The sequence below is a fragment of the Pan paniscus genome, chromosome 8, assembly GCF_029289425.2.
Source record: "Pan paniscus chromosome 8, NHGRI_mPanPan1-v2.0_pri, whole genome shotgun sequence".
NCBI classification, from domain to species: domain Eukaryota; kingdom Metazoa; phylum Chordata; class Mammalia; order Primates; family Hominidae; genus Pan; species Pan paniscus.
In genome coordinates, this window is record NC_073257.2 from 48,076,164 (window position 1) to 48,100,668 (window position 24,505).

Below are 24,505 nucleotides of genomic sequence, written 5' to 3' on the forward strand. Positions count from 1 at the left end.
TTATGATTTTAGAGACTTGCACTATTTGACAAATGGTATTTTAAAAAGTTTTCAAATGGGAAGTGATTAATTTTAAACTCTGTTTTTCTTGGTGTAAATTTTGCCCTTAAGTGATCCTTTGTCAAACACTTTTTACAAAACATTTAAGAGCAAGACTCTCTCCTTTCCACTTAGGAAGTATCACTCTTTATTCAGAGGGATGCTTTGAATGAAACCAATAAGTAGGTATTTTCAGAATGACTTTCCCTGTTTGCCTTGTTCATATCACAGTTCTGAGAATGACTGTATTTTTTGACCCATGTCTAGGCACATTTGCCCTTCTCAGCTGGGGCTGCTGCTTGGATAAGACTCTTTTCTGCTCTCTCAGTTATTTATTGCTTCTATTTTTCTCCCCTTTCCTCACTTTGTGCCCCTTATACTTTCTTTCTACTTAATGTATCTCCTGCTTCTCGACTCATTTTTACTTTGAGAATGTCAGAGAACAGAATGATCTGTGCTGGGCGCTGTGGGATGATGGAATGGTGAAGAAGGCAGGGGGCGAGGAGGCAAGTGAGGAAACCCAAAGCCCCCTGCCTTGCAGAGGCTGCACCTGGATTGGGGCAATGAGTTGAGGCATCAACATGTGGATTTCATGAGTCTGAGAGATGACTGGGGAGAGTGTCTATCGAGGGCTGATAAACAGAAGAGGATGGTTGGAAACATGGATTATAAGGCTAGGAGTCGGAAGCTCCAGGTCCCTATCTCTGCCAGGGCCTTCAGTAGCTACAGGGTAAGACACTTATACTTACCTGGTAATCAGTTTCCTTGTCTGTGAGATAATGGAAATAACTATCCGTTCTACCTATGGACAGGCTTATTGTGAAATTGAAATAAGATAGGATGTACATAAAGGCGCCTTGTAAGGGATTAAGCCCAATGTGTGGAATAAACCTGCCCCATACCCTTGGAGAACAGTGTGGCCTAGTGGGTCATATCGGGCTGTCTCATAGGCCCGTGTGGCCCATCTGCGTGGAGGACTGGTTCTACCTGAGGATAAGTAATATGAGAGATGATTTCTATACTAAAATAATCACACACGTTGTCTTGTACAATACAATGCTTAACCTTTATTTTAAAGATAAAACATGACACAGTCAAGCTGCCGTTACAGCTCTGTGTTCTTTCTGGGTTACCTGTTTACACACTTTTGTTTATTAGACTATTTCAGTCACAGACCTTGCGAGCTGTTGGTACAATCAGAAGCTTTTGTGTTGAGGACTCAGTGGACATGTGCTCAGAGGCTCTCATTAAATCTCTCTGGGCCTCAGGTTCTTCCTCTCTGCTGTGGGAACCAAATGCTAGGTATTGGTGAGAATTAAATGGGAGAACATCTGGCACAGATAATGGCTAAGATGTTTAAGTTCCTCCTCCTAATTATGATGGTAGTAGTGATGATGGATAGTGCCTCCTGTAGTTTGGAAGGAGGAAGTTAATTCTGGGTGGGAGGTGGTCAGCAGAAGTTCCAGAAAGGAAGGAAGTTCGGTTATGAAAGAGGGATGAAATTTGGATAGTGGACAAGAGGCAGTTTCAGGTGGAGAGAGAAGCCCAGACATGGGAGCTGGAGAGTTGGGCAGGGGTGGGGCAGCAGCAGCAGCCAGGCCATGGGGAAGTGTGACATGGGGACTGGGCAAGGCCAGGAGGGAAGCCCAGGAGTGACTTGTGGGACCCTGAGTGCCAAGCAGGGATTTGGACATCGCCTTTTGGAAAGGCAGGGCTTTAGAAAGGTGTGTGCGGTGGTGGGATGCAGTGTTCACAATTTCCTGATGAGCTGATCCTTATGGGTCCCCCACCCCTCAGCAGGTATCTAGAAAGATTATCTTGGGCATAAAGTGACCTCTGCCCTCCCCGTTTGTCAGAAGCTCTTGCTCCTGGCTCTTGGGGTTAGGTTTTCTGCTGCTGCTGGTTTTACCCTGCAGTTGGTTGAAGGGTTTCCAATTAGTCTTTGGAGGCTGCCAGTGTAGGACCTGGTTTCACCTGAGCTTGGGGCCCTGCTCCAGGGAGAGAGCTGTTGTGGGGGTCATGATGTTTCTGGGGTTGTGGATCTCTGACTTGTGGCAGAGCTTCGTGGAAGGACACTGGAGGCACAGCACTTGCTCTTACCCACATGTTGCTCTTTTCCTCCATGACTTTGAGATCCTTAAATATGTTACCTTTTTAGAACTGGTGGTGGCTTTGACTTCTGTACGTTGGATGAAAATGAAATCTTCAAAAATCTTAAAATGAGTTAATTTTTTCCTGTTTCTTTTTTTCCTTCTCTGTTGGTGATTTGGTTTACAGGTTCATGATCTATAATATTCAGTTTTAAGTTTTATATTTGGTAACTGTATTAGTCTTTTCTCACACTGCTAATAAAGATATACCTGAGACTGGGTAATTTATAAAGAAAAAGAGGTTTAATGGACTCACAGTTCCACATGGCTGGAGAGGCCTCACAATCATGGCGGAAGGCGGAAGACATGTCTTACGTGTCAGCAGGCAAGAGAAGAAATGACAGCAGGGGAAATGTCAAACGCTTATAAAACCATCAGATCTTGTGAGAACTCGCTATCATGAGAACAGTATGAGGGAAACCACCCCCACGATTCAGTTATCTCCACCCGGCCCCACCGTTGACACATGGGGATTATTACAATTCAAGGTGAAATTTGGGTGGGGACACAGAGCCAAATCATATCAGCGTCACTTGATGGAACTGGGTTTGCAATGCCAGGATCCTTGAGAGTCTGATGTCACATTTGCTGTGTCTTCAGGCAAAGGCCTAATAATTTGAAATCAAATTTTTCCCTAGGTGTGGCCTTAGGATCAACATTCATAGAACACTTTTCAATAAATTATTATTTGGCTATTTAAAGTATCATTTTCAGGCACTTCGGGAGTTGGAGAGGGGAGGATCACTTAAGCACAGGAGTTTGAGATCAGCTGGGTAACATGGCAAAAACCTGCCTCTACAAAAAATACAAAAATTAACCAGTCATGGTGGCATGTGCTTTTAGTCCCAGCTACTCGGGAGGATGAGTTGGGAGGATTGCTTGAGCTGGGGAGGCAGAGGTTACAGTGAGCCGAGATCACACCACTACGCTCCAGCACTCTAGCCTGGGCGACAGAGCCAGACTCTGTCTCAAAAAAAAAAAAAAACAAAAAAACACCACCACCACCTTTTTGATGAAGCTAGTATGAATAGAGTGAGAAAAGGTTTTTTTCTAGGATTTCATAAAATCTGTAGGCATGTTTAAATACATGTAAACACCTAGCTATCCTGGAAGCACTGTTTTACTGTTTCCCCTCAGCTTTAGCTGAAACCTTCCAAGTCTTGCTTTTGGGTTGGGAATTTTTTACTTTCTTTTAAAAGTTTTTAAAATTAACAATACTAAATAGATAATAAACTGGAAAGGAATGAAAATAGTGTACAGGAAAACTTGTCCCCTTCACCCCACAGCCTACTCTGATCGCTGGATGCCAGTTCTCTGCTTGGCAGCAGATACTCTTACCAGCTTCTGTGTGTCTCTCTCTCGAGAGTCTCTGCATGCGTATTTATCATCATACAAATGATAGCATCCAGGAGACACTGCTGTGGCCCTGCTTATTGTCCATAAAAACATATCTTCGGAGTTCTTTTTTTTTTTTTTCCTGAGGCAAGGCCTTTTCTGTTTCCCAGGCTGGAGTGTAGGGGTGCAATCACAGCTCACTACAGCCTCAGCCTCCCAGGCTAAAGCTGTCCTCCCACCTCAGCCTTCCAAGTAGCTGGGATTATAGGTGCACACCACCATGCCTGACTAATTTAAACAAATTTTTTTTTTTAGAGATAAGATCTCACTATGTTTCCCAGGCTAGTCTTGAACTCTTGGGCTCAAGTGATCCTCCTGCCTCAGCCTTCCAAAGTGCCCGGGTTAGAGTCATGAGCCATCGTGCTTGGCCTAACCATCTTTTTAATAGTTATATAATATTCTGTTGTATGGCTGTATCATTGTTAAGTTAACCAGCCCTCTATTAATGGACATTTATTTGTAATCTTTCACTATTATTCAGTGAATATTTTTGTTTATAACAAGTCATTTGGTACATGTGGGAGCTATGTAATTGTCTTAAATATTTCTCCTGTATACATTTAGAACCACAGTAGATATTGTTACACTGTTTGCTTCAATTGTCAAATGTAATTTGGAAAATTCAAGAGAAGGAGGAAAGCCTTTTACATTTTACCTTTGTTTTTACACACCCTCTTCTTTCTTTCTTCTTGATGTTCCAAGGTTGATTTATTTGATTTCCTTTTCATTTAGAGAACTTTGTTTAGCCATTCTTTCAGGGTAGGTCTGCTGGTGACAGTTTCTCTTAGTTTCATGAAAATATCTTGATTTCCTCTTCATTCCTTAATGATAGTTTTGCTGATACAGGATTCTGGGTTGTCACCTCTTTTCTTTCAATCCCTGAAAGCATCGTGCCACTTTCTTCTGGCTTTTCCTGTTTTCTGATGAACAATCAGCTGTCATTCAAATTGTTTTTTCCTTATAGGTAGGTGTCATCTTTCTTTGGCTGCTTTGAAGAATTTTTCTGTCTTTAGTTTTTCAAAGTTTAACTAGCTTTTTGAATCTTGGGTTTCTGTTTCTTGCCAAATTTGGGAACTTTTCAGCTGTTATTTCTTCATATACTTTCCAAGCCCTGCCCGCTGTCTTTTCTCCCTTGGTACTCTGATGATGAGAATGTTAGTTCTTTTTTCACAGTCCCACAAGTTCCTGTGGCTCTATTATTAGCCTTTTTTTCATTCTGGTCTATTTCTCGATTTCTCTCTATTGTTAAGTTTGGGTAATTTCTTTTGTTCCATCTTTCAGTTCACTGATTCTTTCTTCTGTTCTGCTGTTGAGCACATCTACTGAGCTTTTTACTTCTGTTGTTATATTTTTCAGTTCTAAAATTTCCATTTGGTACTTGTTTATAGCTTTTATTTCTTTGCTGAGCTGAGCCTCTTTTTCTTTGCTGCCTCTTTCTCTCTCTCTCTCTTTTTTTTTTGTTTCAAGTGTGTGTGTGTGTGTGTGTGTGTGTGTCCTTGTTCATTGAAGAGTCTTATTATGGCTGCTTTAAAATCTGTCAGGTAACTTCAACATCTCTGTCATCTCAGTGCTGGCATGTATTTTCTTCATTTCGTACAGCTTGAAATCTAGCTTCTTGGTAGGATGAGTGTTTTTTTTTTTAATTGAAACCTCCTGGACATTTTAGATCTTATTTAAACCTTCTGTTTTAGTTGACTTATGGCATTGCTCTGGCAGAGGATGGTGGGCCACTCCCTTGTTACCGCCAGGTGGAGACAGAAGTTCAGGTTTTACTTAGCCGCTGTTGACACTGAGGGGATGTGGCTGGGGCTCTTTGTTATAGTTGGTGGGAGTCTCCCTTCTCCATGTTGTTTTCATTGATAGTGCAGCAGTGTAGGGAGCTGGTTATTACTGGCAGTGGAGGATGAAAGTCCTGGTCCCCTACTTGGCCTTCTTGGACCTAGAGGTGTTGGGGCATCTCATTACCACTTCACAATGGCAAAAGTTTAGGCCTCACACTCAGCCTTTGTTGGTGTGGATGGGACTGGAGCCACAGTCGTTTTTGGCACCTGTGGAGTAGAGTGGTTATTATCTAAAAATGTTCTGTCTTGCTAGACAGGCTCCTTTCTGTTCTTTGGACAGAGAGAGCAGGTGTTCTTTGGTCTGCACCCTTCATGTTTGCAGATTGTCTCCTTCTTTAGCTTTTATCTGAGATACGTGAGGCAGAAAGGAAACTCAGGGAACTCACCCCTGTGCTGTTTCTCATGTCCTTGTGTCCCTGGCCACTCTGGAGCAGAGGTTAGTAGAGGTTCTCTGGAAAGGGCCAAGTGGTCTCTGAACTGCTCAACTCTGCTGTTGAACCTCAGAGGCAAGTGTAGACGAGATGTAAGAGAACAGGCCTGGCTGCTGCATTTCAGCTTTGCTTATGAAAACAGCCTGGCCTGGATCTGCCTACCCTCCTCCAGACCCTTGCTTCCCACCCCTCCTAGTGCTGACTCTTTCCTAGATGTCTTCAGAATAAGCTTCAAGTTTTCTTCATTGCAGCGTATTCTGCTGTTTTAGACCCCTGTCCGGGGCACAGCTTTGTGGTGGTGATCACCTGTGGGAGAGAACTTCAGAATCAGCTCCTAGAAAGAGTGATTCTGGGCAGCAGAAAGGACGGAGCCTAGAGCAGTTTCTAAAGTAGAATGAAGTGTAATTGCACACGTGGGACTCCAGTCCCTGCTTATCTTTACTTCTGAGAAGCATTACATACATTTGTTAATTATGCTACAAGAGAGGTAGTCTTAACTCATAAACTGAGCTGAAAGAAGTCTAGATTTTCACGTGTCATTGCTATTTTAAGACATCTCTTTTCACACATCATTTTGTTTTAACAAGTGTACCTGTGAAGTTAAGGATGGGTGCTCTTATTTCCATTATATTGCTTTGGATTTTTCTCTAGAAGAGAGAGTATACAATTGCCAATTCAAAGTGATTCTATATTGTTAGCACCACTTATAAGACTCCATTTGCCTGAAATGGAAAGGAAGAGTCCCATAAGGAGCTAGAATGGGGCCCCATGTGGTATGAGGGTCAGGGAGAGTCTGTAGCACTGACAGGTGTTTTGGCCTCTTCTGAATACCGCCTTGTTTTACCATGTTGCAGAATGGAACCATTGTAAGCCAAGAACAAGCTGGCCTTTAAACTGTTGTTAGCAAAGAAGCAGAAGCAGTCTTCTTTGAAATGACTTTCATTTTGGAAGGAACAGAGACAAGATGAATAAGAGCTTTCCCTGATGTTAAGTGTTTGTGGCCTTAGAGAGTGGTACAGAGTTTCCTATGTATCTGCATTGTGTACGTTTCTTGTTTTCTTAATTTTAGGGCCCTGTTATTACTATGCTTTAGCTTAGCAATTGGGCTTTTCAATGGAAAAAGCGGTAGGAGGCTGGGCGCAGTGGCTGCGAGGCTGAGGCGGGAGGATCACTTGAGCTCAGGAGTTCGAGACTGGCCTGGGCAACATGGGCGAAACCTCATCTCAACTAAAAATAAAAAAGGAAATAGCCAGGGATGGTGGTGTGTGCCTGTAGTCCTAGCTACTTGGGAAGCTGAGGTGGGAGGATTGCTTGAGCCCAGAAGACGGAGGTTGCATGAGCTGATGAGATTGTGCCACTGCACTCCAGCCTGGGTGACAGAGTGAGGCCCTGTATGAAAATAGAAAAGAAAAAGCAGTAGGTTATTAGCATAAACTTGATAAGAGTTCATGCTGGTGTATCTTATTTTAAGGTGTAGATGTCTTTAATAAAGTTCATTTCATTAAATGAAGTTAATTACGTATTAATTGTAAAATAAAAATGTGTTTCTCTGGAAAACAAATTTGGCTGTATGATTTAAAATGATCATACTTAAGAGAATACCCATTGTTATAAAGTCTGTATGAAAGGAAAAGTTCCCATTTATAGTTTTAGTTAAAACGATGACATAATTTGAAAGAACTTAGATTCATTGTTGCATTTTGAATAATAGCTTAAAAGTCCTAGTAAAGCAATAGTGAAAGTGTACCTGGGTATAACACATGGGCTGGCTAGAAATGTCACTTAGCCTGCATGACCCACAGAGTGTTGCCATAACTCCTGATGTGTTGGGCCCTGTTTGTGTTGGAGCGATGCAGATCTCTGAGGCAGTGCTGGTTGCCCTCCAAGGGCTTATGGTGGTGGTTGGAGAAATAGAACTAAATAAGGGAAAATTAGGTACCCTTGAATGCTAAGCTTAGAACTTTGAAGCAGAAGCAATGTGAGTCATTAAAAGGACATAAAATTAACTCACAGTTTATTAGCCATCTGCTGTGCATCAGGCTCATAGTGTGGTGGGAGAGATGGCTTTATAATTGAAAGGTAGTGAAATAATGAGACCGGAGACTCATACAAATTGCCTGGATAGGAGGTACTTTGTTGGGAGTTTAGGGTGGTCTACCTACAAGACTTGATATTCGAAAATAGTTTTTAAAAACAAGTAGGAGTTTGCTTGTTGGATGAGAACTTTTTAGTTAAGGGAAAACTGTTCGAAATACTGAGATATGAAACAGCATGATGTATTTGGGGAGTAGAAGACATTTTCATGTTTGGAACATATAGAGTATGAGTAATGAATTTGGGAGTATGAATAAAGAAACTACTGGGGATGGCTACGGGATGGGCTATTGATGTGGTTTGTGTTATTTTCTCCCTTTATTTCATATACAGTCATGTGTCACTTAATGAAGGTGGTATGTTCTAAGAAGTGCTTTCTGAGAAATGTCTCATTAAGTGATTTCGTCATTGCGTGAACATGAGAGAGTGTACTTACCCACAAATCTAGATGGTCTAACCTACTACACATGTAGGCTGCATAGTATAGCCTGTTGCTCCTAGGCTACAAACTTATACAGCATCTGACTGGACTGAATACTTTAGGTAATTTGAACACAGTGGGTAAGAACTTGTATATCTAAACATCTCTAAACATGGAAAAGGTACAGTAACAATACGGTATAGAAGATAAAAAATAGTATGCCTGTTTACCATCTCCATGAATGGAGCTTGTAGGACTGGAAGTTGCTCTGGGTGAGTTAGCAAGTGGCTGGAGAGTGACTCTGAAGGCCTAGAACATTTGTGTATACTACCAGAGACTTTGCAAACAGTGTACACCTAGGCCACACTAAACTGATACAAAATATTTTTCCTCACTAATAAATTAATCTTAGCTTGCTGTAACATTTTTACTTTATAAACTTTAAATTTTTAAAACTTTTTGACTTTTGAAATAACAGTTATAACACAAACACATTGGATAGCTGTACAGAAATATTTTTTTCTTTATATCCATACTCTGTATGCTGTTTTCTGGTTTAAAATTTTTATTGTCTTTTTAAACTTTTTTGTTAAAAACAAGACACAAACACACACATTAGCCAGGCCTACACAGGGTCAGGATCATCAATATCACTGTCTTCCACCAGCACCTCTGTCCCACTCTGTAGAAAATGAAGTAGAGGTTCCTCTTCAAAGGAACTTTCCTCGCAGTCTAATTGGGAATAAATAGTAGCCTCTCTTAGAAGCAAAATTTACTCAAAGACCTGTGCTAATATTCTTAAATATCTGCTAGCCGTAATAAAGAAAGGAATATACTTTGTGTTCTTAGTCCCCATCTTTTAGGCTAGATATTTGCCCTGGCATACCTGTACAGGCCCAAGAAAGCATTAGGTCATAGCCTGTTCCTCTTCCTTATTTGGAGGTGTTTTTGCCTTTCTCAGCATTCCACAAGTTACTTCCTCCTTTCCTTTGTTCTCCTCTATGTATGTCTCTTTTGGGAAGTTCTAAGTTGCTAGCCAATCAGGACAAGTACAGAATGTGAGGTCCCATTCCAGCCAATGGAAACTGGACACAGCCATAGGGTGGACGTGTCAGACTATAAATGACCCTGTCTCTTTTCTGTGTGCTCTCTGGCAAAACTGCTAGCGACCAGCACCCTTTCTGCAGAAAGTAAATTATCCTTGCTGAGAGATCCTTTGTCTTAGGGTTGATTTCTGCGACATTGAATACCCATTTCCAACACACTTGAAGGGCTTTAGAGGTGACAGCACTCATGGAGCTGTTATCTCCCATGATAGCAAGGCCTTCTTCTGGTACCTCCTGCAGGCCCTGCCTGAGGCTGTTTCACAGTTAACTGTTTTTTGGCTTTTTTTTTTTTTTTTGAGACGGAGTCTTGCTCTGCTGTCCAGGCTGGAGTGCAGTGCGTGATCTTGGCTCACTGCAACCTCTGCCCCCCGGGTTCAAGCTATTCTCCTGCCTCAGCCTCCCAAGTAGCTGGGATTATGGGTGTGCGCCATCACGCCCAGCTAATTTTTGTATTTTGAGTAGATATGGGGTTTCACCATGTTGGTCTGGCTGGTGTTGAACTCCTGACCTCAAGTGATCCACCCATCTTGGCTTCCCAAAGTTCTGGGATTACAGTTGTGAGCCACTGTGTCTGGCTATAACTGTTTGACTGGCAGCACAGTAGGTTTGTTTACACCAGCATCATCACAAACACAGGAGTGATGTGTTGCACTACATTATGATGTCACTAGGTGATAGGAGTTTTTCAGCTCCATCATAAGCTCAAGGGACTACTGTCATTGATGCAGTCTGTTGACCAAAATGTTACGCAGTGCATGACTGAATTTTTGTTTTAAAATTTTTTGCAAATGAAATTAGATTTGTATTTTGAAAAGGTAATCCTAATAAAGCAACGTGGAGAATGGATGTAGGGGTGGAGGAGGCGAGAGGTAGAGATGCTAGGATATTGAATAGTCCGGGCGACAGATGATGAGGACTTAAATCAAGGTGGTGGAAGCAGTGATGGAAATGAGAGGAGCTTCCAAATAGATTTGGATATATGGAATGAGGGAACAGTAGAGATGAGGGAAATTTTTAGTATTTGTGGTTTGGCTTCAGGGTGATCAGTGGTGCCATTAACTCAGTTTGGGATTATGGAAAGAAGAGCATGTTTTGGTGGCAGAAGAGTTCACATCTGTGGAACAGTAAATGGAACTGCTTGTGGGTGGTTGGCACTGTAGGTCTGGAAGTCAGTGGAGGAGTGTCCCTTAAAAGGTAGATTTTGGTGGGTATTAGAAATAGTTGGAATTAAAGGAGGAGATGAGTTTACCCATGAAGGAGAGCCTTTAGAGAAGGAAGTCAAGTTCCAGGTAGAGCCATGCTGCCGCCCTGCTCTTCTGCCTCCCACTCTCCACCCATGCAGACATTACTAAACCATTACTGCTGTTTCCCACGGAGCCTGTGGGATCCTCAGAATCTTCTCAAGGCAGTGCACTGGAGAGCTGACAGGAATTGGGGCAAAATGTAAGGGTTAGGGGAAGAGACTGCATGGAGAGACTGAGCAGAGAAGCAGGAGTGGAGTCCGCATTTCTGCCAGGAAGGGTGGAAGACTGTTAGAGCTGGAATTTGCTGATGGATTTGGGAAGTAGGAAGTCATTGATGACTCTGGTGAGAACAGTTTTAATTGAGGGAGGGAGACAGAAGCCATGTTTTGAGGCTATTTGGAGCCAGGAGTAGGAGGTGAGAGACTACTTTTCCTAGGATCTTGACTAGGAAAGGACGGAGGTTGTTTGGAAACCAGAGGGAAGGAGGGGTGGAGCATGTGTGTAGGTGTAGGAAGTAGTTCATATCTTAAATAATCCTTTTATGTAATAATCCTGCTGATACATGTTCTTTAACATTTTATTTTGAAACAATTTCAAACTTAAAGTTGGAGTAGACCTGTAATCACCAGTGTTAACACTGTGCCACATTTGCTTTATCATTTTTTTCTTTCTTACTACTTTTTTTTCTGAACCATTTGAGAGTAAGTTGCAGACAGTAAGTAGGTGCTTTTACTTCTAAATATTTCGTGGTTTTTAGGCTTCGTTTAGCACCCTTTACTCTTATAAGAAAAGTCGTTGGGCAGATCTATTAAAAATAACCAGAGTACTCTGCCTGCCTCCTTAAACATTTTGTGGTTGTCTCACGGGAGGATTAAACACAGGAAATTTGGGACTTGGACTGTACTGGAAACTTCTAAAATATAATTGTTCTTTCAGATTTTGGTCTCTGTTGATTGTTTGCTGATCAACAGAAAAGGTGGAAGGAAATGATGGCTATTTCAGCCTTTTAAAAATAGTACTAAATGTTCGATTCCACAGTACAATACTTTATCATCTGAGAAGTAAGGTAACAGGTCAGTGAGGTTCAAAAATCTCTTCAAAATACTTACATGTCAAATGCCTAAAATATTCTCCTTGATGAAGATACTGGACACACATGCTCAGTGAAAAATGTGGAGTTTTTTTTTCCCACTAAATATAGATTTTCTTTCATTTAAATAGTACTTAATTGTCCTAAATTAACTGACCTCCAGAATGCATTTGTGTGCAAGAAATTGTTCCTTTGTCCTGTCCCTGCTTTGAGTAATAGTGTGGTAGTGTAGATTTGCCAGGGATAGTGTGAATTTGGACATGAACTCATGGACAGGAATTGTAATAAGCTGTCATATCCAGTTTGTGTTTCATGAGCAGCTTCCCTTTGCCAGGGTCTTTGTGGTTAGTGATGATCTTCTTGTTGCCAACCCCACCTTGTCACTGGCTCGCTGGATCCTGGATGGAACAGAGACTGACAGTGCTGGGTTGCTCCTCTTGCCCCTTGTGGGATCTGTGGGGCTGATGGCCCTCTGGGTACCATCCCAGGGCTGTTCGTTGTTCTCCAGTGCAAGTGTAATAAGCAATTTGTCTCTTCATTCCTGACAGTTTCAAAATTGCATGTCGAGGTAAGTTCTAGATTTAAAAATTAGTGTCTCCTAATTTCTAATGTAATTTTTAGATAAATTGATTATACAGATTTTGGAAAACATATAGTTACCATGTAGGTTAAAGAAAGGTGGTTTAGGGCTGGGCACAGCGGCTCATGCCTGTAATCCCAGTACTTTGGGAGGCTGAGGCGGGTGGATCATGAGGTCAGGAGATCGAGACCATCCTGGCTAATACGGTGAAACCCCGTCTCTACTAAAAATACAAAAAATTAGCCGGATGTGGTGGCGGGTGCCTGTAGTCTCAGCTACTCAGGAGGCTGAGGCAGGAGAATGGCGTGAACCCGGGAGGCGGAGCTTGCAGTGAGCTGAGATCGCGCCACTGCACTCCAGCCTGTGTGACAGAGCGAGACTCCATCTAAGAAAGCTGGTTTAGTTTGAATTCTAGAAAAACCATAGTTTAACACGTGGCTTTGTAAGCAGGACTTTCAAATGTAATCATGTTTCAAAAAGACAGGAGGCTTTACTAGCGATAACGTGGTAAGCCAGAGAGCAATTTTTATTTATATTTAGGGGCAGATGATGGGGAAACACCACTGTGGTCTTGAGACAGTGGGGTGATTATGACCGTCATCATCATTATCTCTGTCATTTCTCACACTTCTTGATTTTACCTGCACGTTTCCATTTCTTAAGAAAAACTTGCTAAACCCTAAAATAATATAAATACAATCTTAATTTCTAAGATTTCAAGTGGTTTGAGGTGTTGTTTAGTAGCAGTGTCATTGCAGTAGCTTGAAATATTTATAAGTAATAACCCAAGGGTAGCATTTCTGCCATGAAATGCCAGAAATAATGGGCATGTCTGACACTTTGGGGAGTTTCTAGGCTTCTTGTGATTTCTGTTCTCTGGCTCGCTGAGTCTGTTTGGCACAGGTTGGATGTTTGTGCTTGGTCTGGAATTTGAAACATGTGGCCGTAAACCACAGATAGTTGGATAAAGGCATAACAGGCAGGAAAACAAAAGATATGCTTTTAACCAAAAAAATGTAGGCCTGCCCCTGGCATTTCCCGTGATGAAGGTGTTTGAGGCTGTGCTTTGCCGTTCATGGTGTAGCTGCTCATTCGTTTTCAGCTATCAGAAAGGCCACTTGTTCTGGTGCTCCTTGGCTCAGCTGGCACCAGGTCACTGTCTCATCCTCCAGCCAGTGAAGGAGACTGCCTTCACTGTGGGAACCAGCGGCTCGCATTTTAATTGTGATCTGGTGACTTCTGTACAGCAGCAGATTGATGACAGCTTTGGAGGGGAAACAGGTGGCTCAGTGTGATTGAATCGTTCTTTAACTCATTCAACAAGTAATGGCCAAGTACCCGCTCTCTGTTGGACACCATCTGGGGCCCCAGGGCAGTCACGAACAAAGCAGACCAGAGAGAAGACAAAGCAGGAAGTTAAGGGTGGGGACATGGGTAGGGCCGGTGTAGCAGAAATTCTGGAGCCAGGCTGCCTGAGTTGGAATGCGAATTCCCATTACTTACTGGCCGTGTGACTTTGGCAAGCCCTTTAATTTCTCTCTGTCTCTTTCCTCATAGGTAACATGAGGGTAATATTATTATTATATGAGTTGTACTAAATAAATTGGCATGTGTAAAATTCTTAAAATGGTGCCTGCCATGTAACTACTATGTGTTAGGTATTAGGACAGTGCTTATATAAAGGGATGTTATGGTGTTACTGTTAGGTAAGGTGACATCCTTCAGATACCTGAAGGATGTGAGAGCTGAACCATGTGAATCCTTGGGGAAGGAGCCTTCCCAGCAGAGTGGGCATGCGCCTGGTGGGTTTGAGGGGCAGAGGGAGTGTGGGGGATGGAGGGGAGTGGTCAGAGAGGCAGCAGGGGCAGGGCATGTCCAGTCCTGTAGCCACTGTGAGTACTTTGCACTCTAGAATGGGGGCCACTGTGGAGTTTGAGCAGACGTGCTCCTAATGCAGTTTTGGCAGGATTCCTCTGGCAACTATGGAGAGAATGGGCAATGGAGTATCCCCAGGGGGTGCAGTGTGGGTTAGACCCTGAGGCATGTCAAGGGGCAAGGTCAGGGGATTTGCTGGTCGGCTGGATTGGGTGGGAATAGCGAGGGTGGAGGATGAGTGCAGGCCTTGAAGGGTGGAGTTGCTCCTTAGTAACTGATGTAGACGGGAAGGAACAGGTCTTGAGCCTGTTGATTTTGATTTACCTATTAGTCAACAGGGGAGCTGAACGGGCAGCATGGGAGTTCAGTGGAGTCAGTGCTGGAGATAATAGCATGGGAACCATTGGCATACTGAGGGTATTCATTACAGTCTTGTGGCTGAGGTCACCACGCAGCGAGGAGGGAAGGGACAAGGAAGCAGCAGAGGTGTGTGTGAGAAGGAGCTGAGGAGGGGCAGAGATAGGGGCAGGGAGGGGGGTGAAGAGAGAGAGAGATGGTCCCGGCAGTCAGCGAGGGAGACATTTTGAGGAGAAAGTGGGCATCTCTAGTAAGATAAGGACTGAGATGTGGCCATTGAATTAGCAGTGGCCTTGGTAAGAGCTGGAGAGTTGGGGGTGGGAGCAATGGCCCTACTGGGCAGGGTTCCAGAGAGAACAGGGAGGAGGAACTGGAGCATGCAGGAGCCTGGCTGAACAGGAAGCAAAGAAATAGAGGGAAGGCTGCAGAGGGGGAGGCTGGTTGAGAGCTGTAGTTTGGTTTTTGGAATGAGAGTAATTACTACGTGTGCCTGTGCTGATGGGAAATGCATGATGCAGGAGAGAGAGGGTGGGAGGGGCAGGGATCCATTGCCGAGTAGGGGGGCCGGCCCCAGGGAGGTACCTTTTTAGGGACCACAGGTCAGAGAGGTGCAGGGAGCAGAGATGGCAGGGTGAGCAGAATGGAGGCAAGAAGGCTGCAGTGCTTCTCCTGGCCTCTGTCTTCTCAGCTGAACGGACAGTAAGTTGAGAGTGCCAGGGAGTGTTGGAGGTTGGGGGACAGACAAAAAGGGCCTTTCCAATGATGCTATCTCGCACCACTCAGGGCCTACCTGAGTGGGGTGTCAAGAGTTTACGGTGGGACCAGTCAGCAGGATTCTGCATCTCCTCCAGCTGTGTACAGCTGCTTGGGGCAGAGGAGATGGGGAGTTAGATTTAATCAGCTCTGGGATTTGCCAGAAAGCGCTTTGGAGGGCAGAGGAACGTGGTGGCACGTGAGAGCACCAGGGAGCCGATATGACTACGAGGCTGTGGCTCTGAGTTGGGTAGAGAAGAAAGCAAGGATGTAGCAGGGGGAGGGGTGGCAGAGAGAGGTGGTGGAATCGGGGTTTGTGGTCTTGGTGGGTGGAAGAATTTACAGGGTTGGGATGTCAGGGAGTGAGTTGGGAAGGTAGGAGATGAGGCTCAGAAAAGGGCTGCTCAACTTTGAGAGCAGGGAGTCCTTTTGGTGACTTACAGGGAGAGGGTGGAGGTTAAGATTAAAACACAGGCCTTGCAGGGCAGTGGCATCCTGGGTTTTAGCAGCGTGTGGAGGATGTAGGACATTGTGCTGGGGATGTGCTCCCTGGGATGGTTTTGGAAGTTGGGAGATGGCATTAGAGGCTCTTTGGAGTTTTCCGGGCTGAGAGCTTGACTGCTAAGGGACAGCCTGGGAGTTGTCGGCTTCTTGAGCTGACAGCCAAGTGGGGATAAAGGGTTTCTTCTGATGGAAAGGTTGTGGTTCTGAGGCTGCTGGCACATTGGGAAGGGCATCTTGCGGGTTCCCGTCATTGTGGAGCTACATCTTTATTTCTGAATGTTGGACATGGGGCACTTGGGGAGGCCAGTATTACCAGGAGATTTTTCTTTTTTTTTTTTTTCTTTCTCTTTTACCTTTTGTGTATCAGTATTTCTTAATAAGAAATGCCTATTTATTTCAATTCGGTGGGAGATATTTTTGACATAATTTTTTCACTTTCTCTCTGTCCTCTGTTTTGGAGAATGACAGTGATGGAGCAGTGGGCTGGGAGCCTTCCTGTCACCAGCACCTGTGACTTTGGAGCAGCTACTTCCTCTGGGACTGTTTAAAAGAAGGGGTGTGGGGCTCAGCTTTAAGGTCCTTTGGTTTTAGAATTAAAGTCTATTTTGTTGGTTGATGAAGCATGTTTTTTGTGCCCATGATCTAAAATTTCTTTGGTTTTTAAAACTTTATCTATTTATTGTACCTTTAAAACAAATACATTTTATACCTAATGCAAATTAGTATTTTTTGAAGAGTGTTAGGCAGAATAAATGTGTATTTCCCATCAGAGAAGGAACTACTGATAAGTACTTCAAGAAGACCCAGAATTAGCATGTGTGTTTATATAAATTGTGAAATCATCTTCTCCCATTTCTTCCCCCTTTTTTACAAAAACAAGTTAAGAGTCAGAGAAGGAAAGAAGAAATGGGATTTGCACCATCATGGACTGATACTGCCTGGGTGTAGTTGTTTTGCTTGGTGAGCAGAACTTGCTGTATTATCTGTAGCTTTCTTCATGTATACTTGGGCACTTGTAAATGTTACCAAGTGCCTCTGACCAGAATGGGTGGGTCATTTTCCATGTCGTCTTAAAATGACTGGAAAGTTGGTGATGAACAGAAGGCTTATTTTGATATCTGAGTATGGCCTGAAGGCTATGCTGAGTGAGTGAAACCCAGAGCACTTCCGAGCAGGTTTTGGTTGGTTTGGTTCCTCTTTTGTTGGTGCTTTTGTGAGGGCCAATTCTGTATGGCAATAGACAGAGCTGGTTAGGCTCAACAATACAGTGTTACCAGGCGGGTTGAGAATGGACACCCACAAGCCCAGGAGCCTCCTGAGGCCAGTCCCCCATAGTGCCTGGGCCACACGGGGCTGGGCCTGTTAACCAGGGCAGGCTCGGGGTTCATGTCTTTTACCCTCTACAACAGTGCAGCCCAGCAGGTCATTACCACCTCACCTCCAGGCTTGGCAGGGGCAGGGGGAGTGGTCAGGGCATGCCTGTCCTGCTGCTGTCACCCAGGCGAGCCACACATTCCACAGTGGCTTGAATGGCAGTGACTTTGGGCCTGGCAGTGTCCTCTGCCAGTCTCCTTCACTCACAATTTCATTTCAACTTTGTGTTATAGTAAAGTATTTAATATGACACTTTTTTTTTATTCTTTAATAGTTCAAATAGTAATGTATGCCAAGGTCAGACTAATATTTTGTTTACTAGCTTAGTAATTTTCTTCTTGCTCCTACCTGAATTAATTTATATGGGAGCAAGTGCTGCCTTTTTTGCTGTTGAGTACCAGAGAACATACAGTAAATAATGATTTTTACATATTGAAGTTGCAGTTGTTGACTGTGATGTTGAAGATGTCTTCAGACAGTAGTTTATACTGCATTCCACACTTGAGGCTCAAGTGATTGGAGTGATTTCTGCAATTACTAGTTTGTTCTATAACTAAGACTGTTTGTTGGTCTCTGCATATACTTTCAGGTCATTAAATGCTACAGAAATGAGAAATGAAATACAGACTTTTTAACTCCTACTCAGATGTCCAAACAGCTTCTTAGTTCCTGTCAGATCAGTAATAATACTGGGTTTGGTCTTTCTTAAACCAAGCATAATCCTGCTTATCTTAGAATGAAACAGTATTCCTATTCAGAGGTAAATAGAGTTAACCTTTACTCGTGTAATTTTTATTGTTTGTTTTACCATTTCATGGTGTTCATACTAGCCCCTTTTCCTTTCCCTCTAAGTGACTGCTGAGGTTCTCACCATTTCAGAATAAAATTCTTGTCCTTTGAGGTTGGAAATTTAATGATAATTGAAAAACTGTATGTGTCAGTATACTTAAAAGGAAAGGTTATATCATTCTCTTCATTTTGGATGTAAAATTTACCTGTTAGAGAAAATTTGGAAATTATAGAAAAGTAAAAAAAAAAAAAAAATGGAAAAAAGCTATTGTGCTTGTCTCCTACAAAGAGAACTACTGTGAACCTTTTATGTCTCATTTCTTCTGTTTTTTAAAAGCTGGGTTTGTCTAAAACCACTGTCACCAAAACAATAAAACCCATACCCTCCAAATTTGTATGACATATAATTGTGGTGACATTGTCTAGAACATTTTAAAAAAATATTATTTATTTTTAGAGATGGATCTTGCTGTGTTGCCCAGGCTGGACTGCAGTGGCACAATCATAGTTCACTGTAACTTGGAACTCTTGGGCTCAAGCATTCCTCTTGTCTCAGCCACAGCGTCCAACTAATTTTTTCATAGAGATAGGGTCTTGCTTTGTTGCCTAGGCTGATCTCAAACTTCTGGGCTTAAGGAGTCTTCCCACGTTGGTCTCCCAAAGTGCTGGGATTACAGATGTGAGCCATTGTGGCTAGTCCTGTATATAAAATTTATATATTTTTCATTTAGCATGATAAACAGAAGTATTTCTCCAATTACAAATGTATTGAACTGTTTATAAAAACTATTGATTATTATTTTTGATCACTACATAATTTTTCATGTGGGAAATTTTCCACTTATTCAGTCCTTTATTACTAGACATATAGGTTGTTGTTTTCTTTTTCCTTTATAATCAATATAGTAATGAACATCTTTGTGTCTAAAGCCTCCTCTGAACATCAGATCATCTCAGCAAGGTAGAATCCTAGCAGGCATTCTAATGACTCAAAAGTTTTGGGTGCAGTCTACAAAATTACTGTATGACAAGGTATTAATACATGATACTAATATTTGAGTTAGCAAAAGCTGCTTATTGGATATCTAAGTTGGGCAGCATTTGGTAGGCTTATTTTTTATTCTTTTAAATTACTTCTTTCAAGTGATTAGAAACTTTAAAGAATCTTAATCAGTAGGTGAAAGAAAATCTGGCACTTTTAAGGCTCTTTGTATATTGAAATAGCTGGACAATATTTCTAGTAACCATATTGATGTTTTACTGCTATATACATGATTTGCAAATTTTTAAACTAAGATCTATAGTAAAAAAAAAATTTATATTTGAATCCAGTTGGTTTCTTATTGGTAAACACACATGAAACAATATTTGTCTTTATGCATTTCATAATGTTATATTCTGAACTTTCTGTTTCATTCCAGTTTTTAAAAAAGATGAGTCATGATCCTCTAAATGGATTTCATAATCTCCTGGAGGTTCCAACTCATAGTTTGAAAAACACTGTACTGTACTGTGACAGGCGGCGAATCCAGAGGAACACATGGCTTATTTCCCTGACTGCTTTTACTTTTCCTGTGTGTGGGTGGGAATCTTGTACTCGTTCATCCTGGCAGTACCTGAGTGAGAAATAAGGAAGCTAAGTACCCTGCCCAACGGCACGCAACTACCAGTGGTCAAGCTCAGACACAGTCACTTCTGGGTGGCCCCCAGGTCCAGGGTCTCACAGTCCAGCAGCATAGAAGCCGTTCCAGCTTCTGTTGTCCTGGAAGACGCAAAGGCATCCAGAAGAGAGGTACATGATCTGCAGGAAAGACTCCGCCGTAGTGGTTCAGCGCAGGTTTACCAAAGGTTGTTCACCTGGGATGGACTGTGAACCCCCCCCCCCCAGGAACTGTGGCACAAGCAGAAGTCAACCAGGGTGAAATGCAGCTTTGCACTCTGACATTTGCCCCTTAAAAACCTGGAGCCTGGTAGAGTTAGGGGTGGAAAGCAAGTTTTCCATCAGCAGAGGAGCATCTTCCATAGCTCCCAGAAGGATCAGTTAAAAGTGTCAGTCCGATGGCTTCCTTCAGGTTTTGTGAACCTCAGCGGCTTCACCTGCCCTTTGCCTTTAACCAGCCAGTGGGGCCCTGCACGAGGCGCCCGGGGAGGTGGTGCATGCACAGCATCCTTAGTAAGCCTGGAGGCGGGTATGCTTTCTGGCAGCAGCTTTCTTCCTGGCTTTCTTGTGGAATTGTCCTCCTTACCAAGATGCTTCTGCCAGGGTAAGAGGAAGGCCAGTGAGTGCTTGGGAAGGAAGCTGGCAGTAACTTCCAACAAACCTTGCCCCACTGTAACTTCTCAGAAGGGTGATGTGACCAGCTGCAAATACCAAATGGAAAGAGATTTTGCCTAGAGAGTTTTCAGGAGGGCCTGATGAACCTGAAAACCTTCCCTGAATGCAGTGTACCTTCCATTCCATACAATAACCATTGAAGGGCTTCATCTTAATTAACTCACATGGACATCTCTAATTGTGGAAGAAAATACTGCCTCCCCTCACCAGGTGAAACCATCATTGAAATCAAAGCTAATAGCAGACAACACTCTGTTCCCAAAGAGCAGGTTCATTATATCATGCCAACAAGTAGCATTTCCTATTTTCAGCCTAGTCACATTGATTGACTGGAGCTTAAAAATAGAAAATAAGAGTATATTGTTGATCTTGGATTTCTTTGAATGCTGAAAAAAATGCTGCCTTTAAAATCAAATTTTACCAAACTTGGCAGATTACAGTAGGAAAACAACAGATAAATGTGGATTTTTCTACTCCTGTTCTCTAGCACAGGGAATCTACTAGAGGGCCCTGCCTCCACTTCCATCAAACAAGGGAAGAAAATGCTCTTCATGAGGTCACTGTTAACTGAGCCAGCATAGGGAGGCTCAGCAGGTGAGCTGGCTTGGTGGGAGGTGGTGGTTCTGAATCTCTGCTCTTTTGCAATGGCCTTGGGACCTGGGGCAAGTGACCCTCTCTGAGTTTTAGTTTCCTCAAGTGCACAGTGGGGCCTTGAGAGCCTCAGGATCTTCGACATGACCGAACATTCATAAGGCTCAGTGCTCACTGTCTCCTCTTCCCTTCCTCTCCCCTTTTCTCTCTGGGTCTTGAGAGAACATGAACCAGGACCACAGTGCCACGCCCATGGCTCTTGGCATATTTTATTGAACATTATTTACGTGGTTAACAGATCAGAAAATCTTAGTGATCCTCTGATGGCTCCAAGGGATGCTTCCTTTTTTTTTTTTTTTTTTAAAGAAAAAGACAGGGTCTCACTCTGTTGCCCAAACTGGAGGGTAATGGCACAATCATAGCTCACTGCAGCCCCAAAATCCTGGGCTCAAGCAGTCCTCCCACCTTAGCATCCCAAAGTGTTGGGATTACAGGCATGAGCCACCATGCCCAGCTTTATTTTTCTTTTATAGTGATGATGACTTAAAATAGTCAACTTTAGGTACCTTGCTGCAGTATCACAGCCCAGTATTTTTCTGCTCATGTTTTTCTCCATGTCTTAATGGCTCAGGTTTTGCAGGAGAGTGACAATTGTATGTACTGGTGTGTGTGTAATTGCACTCACACATGTGTTCAAGGTTGTAAAGTTGCGTTCACCATTCACCAGTGTTATGGAGAGATACTTCCTGTCTTCTTGCTCCCATTGCATCTGTGTCTGTCTCCCTCAGTATAGCTGAGACCAGAGCTGGATGTGGCAGCCATGTGCTTCTTGAGCACTCACATGGAACAAAAAAGAAAGAGAATGGAGCTTCTGTTGTGCTGGGCTAATTGCCTTATTATTGATTCAGCTGTATAAGTGAAATGGATTGTTTAAACATTTTTGGTTTTGTGATTGTTTTAATTCAGGTTTTATTAAGCTGGGCAGCAGATCATTGATTGCACAGGATTCGGAGGCACATTCATTTGTATCTTCCAGGGTAGCTTTTCTGAATGCAAATCTTGTCCATCTGGTTGCCTATTATCCATCCTTCCAAAGCTCGACAGACTTGATTAAATTCAGAACCGCTCTGCCTTGATAGTGGCATCTCAAATTTTATCATTAGTTATGCATCACATTTCCTTGTGTCTGAGGTGACCCTCAGAGGCTATGATATTGCCTTTCTACTTTCTCAAGAACCAGAATGTTTGAAAGGCAGTTTAAAGTTATAGAATGAAGTAGGAAATACATTTTAGATTTTTTTTCCCTTAAAATATATATCAGGTCTGAAAGGAAAATACTGTAGGTGATTATCTTACTTGCAGATATGCCTGTGAACTTGGCCATCAGGAATCAGAGACGTGGCCTAGAACACCATTCACGGATCAAAAAAATAAAGAGTCTGTGGGATATCCATGGCTGTAAAAAGAGGTTGAGTTGTTCTGCTTTCTCTGTCACATGTTAATATTATGCCATGTGATTCAAGTAGTGAACCAGCTCTTTATTCTCCTCTGAAAATGCGGGGGGGAAAACTACCTTAGTATTCACATTTTGGTTTAGCCATCCAATCAAAGTTTTGTTGCAGATTGGTTCCACTGTATTTGTCCTGAATTACATGTTCTTTTTCATGTTTGATGTATAACCTTTAAAAATCTTACTTAGTTTCTTTATGTGCTTTCTCCTTTTCATTCTGTTTGAGCTAATTTCTGATTATGTAGCCGTGATTTCAGTGTTGATTCTTTTCAATCTAAATCTCCCTCTTTAGTGAGGATGGCACCCTCATTAAAGTCTCCGCAGATGACTGCCTTGCTTCAGTCCCATCACAGCCTGGTGCTGCCTTTCTTACTTGTGGTCATATTGTCCACAGGTCTCTCTCGTGTGTACACCTGCCCGTCCTTTCTTGCTGGATGGGCAGAACTCAGCCCAGGGAGGCCTTGCCCCTCCGTGTTTCCTGTGTTTGGACAGAAGATGCACCTTAGTTGAAATCAGTTGCAGTGGTACCATAAAACAGATCTATATGTTTAATCTCCATGTTGGATCCTGCACAGTTACTCTACTGTAACCCAAATTCATAGATATATTTTTTTTTTTTTGAGATGGAGTCTCACTCTGTCGCCCAAGCTGGAGTGCAGTGGCACAATCTCGGCTCAATGCAAGCTTCACCTCCCAGGTTCACACCATTCTCCTGCCTCAGCTCCCCGAGTAGCTGGGACTACAGGCGCCTGCCACCACACCCGGCTAATTTTTTTTTGTATTTTTAGTAGAACCAGGGTTTCACCATGTTAGCCAGGATGGTCTTGATCTGACCTCGTGATCCACCCGCCTCGGCCTCTCAAAGTGCTGGGATTACAGGCATGAGCCACCATGCCCAGCCCATACTTGTATTTTTAAATTTTCTTATGGGGAAATCATGAATGCAGAAATATGAGTTGGATTCTTTCTGAATTTTTTTCCTCCTGTTGTTTTAACTATTCCTCTTTTTGGTTTCCCTTTTCCCTTGTTTTTTGAGTTGGGGAAGATGTGGAACAGGACATGTTGTGTACGTGTTCTTTGTTTAAAAGAAAATTGGAAGCAGTACCTTCCTCCCTGAAAGGGGGAAAAAGTGGTGTTTTGTGTTTTCCTACAAGCTGTTTCTGCATACTTGTGCTTGACTGCTGTAGAGGAACTGGGCTTTGGGGGTATGTCAGTGTCCCAAGGACCCCACCCCTTGCACCTCAGAGTTGCTGATCCCTAAGGCAGCATAGCTGTAACGTGTTGATGTGATGACTTGGCCCTTTCCCTCTTCCAAGGGTGGAGAGAATCTCAGCTTTCTCCCTGCATCCACAGTTTGTTGGAATTCTCTTTTTTCAGTTTACTTTTTCCAGACCATACAGAGTTTGTAAAGATTCTGAACTGAGGATATTGTTTATAGAAGAGGAATTTTAATAAGAAATGTTATTCAGTAATTCCTCATTCAGTAAATATTTATTGAGAATCTGGTTGCGGGGTTAGGGTGGCACCTTAGTATTCCCATTCTGGGTTAGCTTCTGACCAGCGTTTTCTCTTAGGCACTGAGGATTTTGCAGTGAACAAAGGAGACGGTCCCTCTCCTCAGAAATGACATTCCAGTGTGGGAGGAGGGAAGAGACAGATGACAAGCAAAATAAGTACTGTAATCTTACCTTCCGCATCTGCAGCCTCAGCTGTGTAGAATGCCAGGGACATGTGAGGGTGTGAGCCAAGCCCGTCCTGAATTGTGTGCACTGAAACTCTTAACCACTTCTCCCAGGCCTGCCCGTGCGTTTTTTTCACAGGTCTTTCCCCTTTCAGGGAACCAAGGCTCTTTGTTTCCCAAGGTGGATCCTTCAGGCTCCTCTTTGCATTCACTTCTAAAGAACGAGAGAGCGTCCTTTCTCAGCCCTTAGTTGATTCACAGCAGAAAATGGAAGGGAGAGTGAGGGGCAGATAGGGAGGCAGGGGACAGAAAGACCAAACCTGAGAAGCAGAAGCTACTTCTATC

At 43.0% G+C, this 24,505-nt stretch overlaps 1 protein-coding gene across 13 annotated transcripts in view; it reads left to right on the forward strand.

The window, feature by feature from the left end:
- CCNY (cyclin Y) overlaps window positions 1-24,505 on the forward strand; it is a 330,334-nt gene that overhangs the window by 187,569 nt on the left and 118,260 nt on the right. For 2 of the 13 annotated variants that reach the window (XM_063607337.1, XM_063607338.1), the window contains 2 exons: window positions 19,465-19,891; window positions 20,866-20,972. The exons of 8 other annotated variants lie outside the window; for them this stretch is intronic. The gene's annotated coding sequence lies outside the window, so the exon portion shown is untranslated. Of the gene's footprint in view, window positions 1-10,181; window positions 10,293-12,145; window positions 12,380-19,464; window positions 19,892-20,865; window positions 20,973-24,505 lie in introns of those variants that run through there. 3 more of the 13 variants (XM_063607340.1, XM_063607341.1, XM_063607339.1) reach the window with 3 other exon arrangements.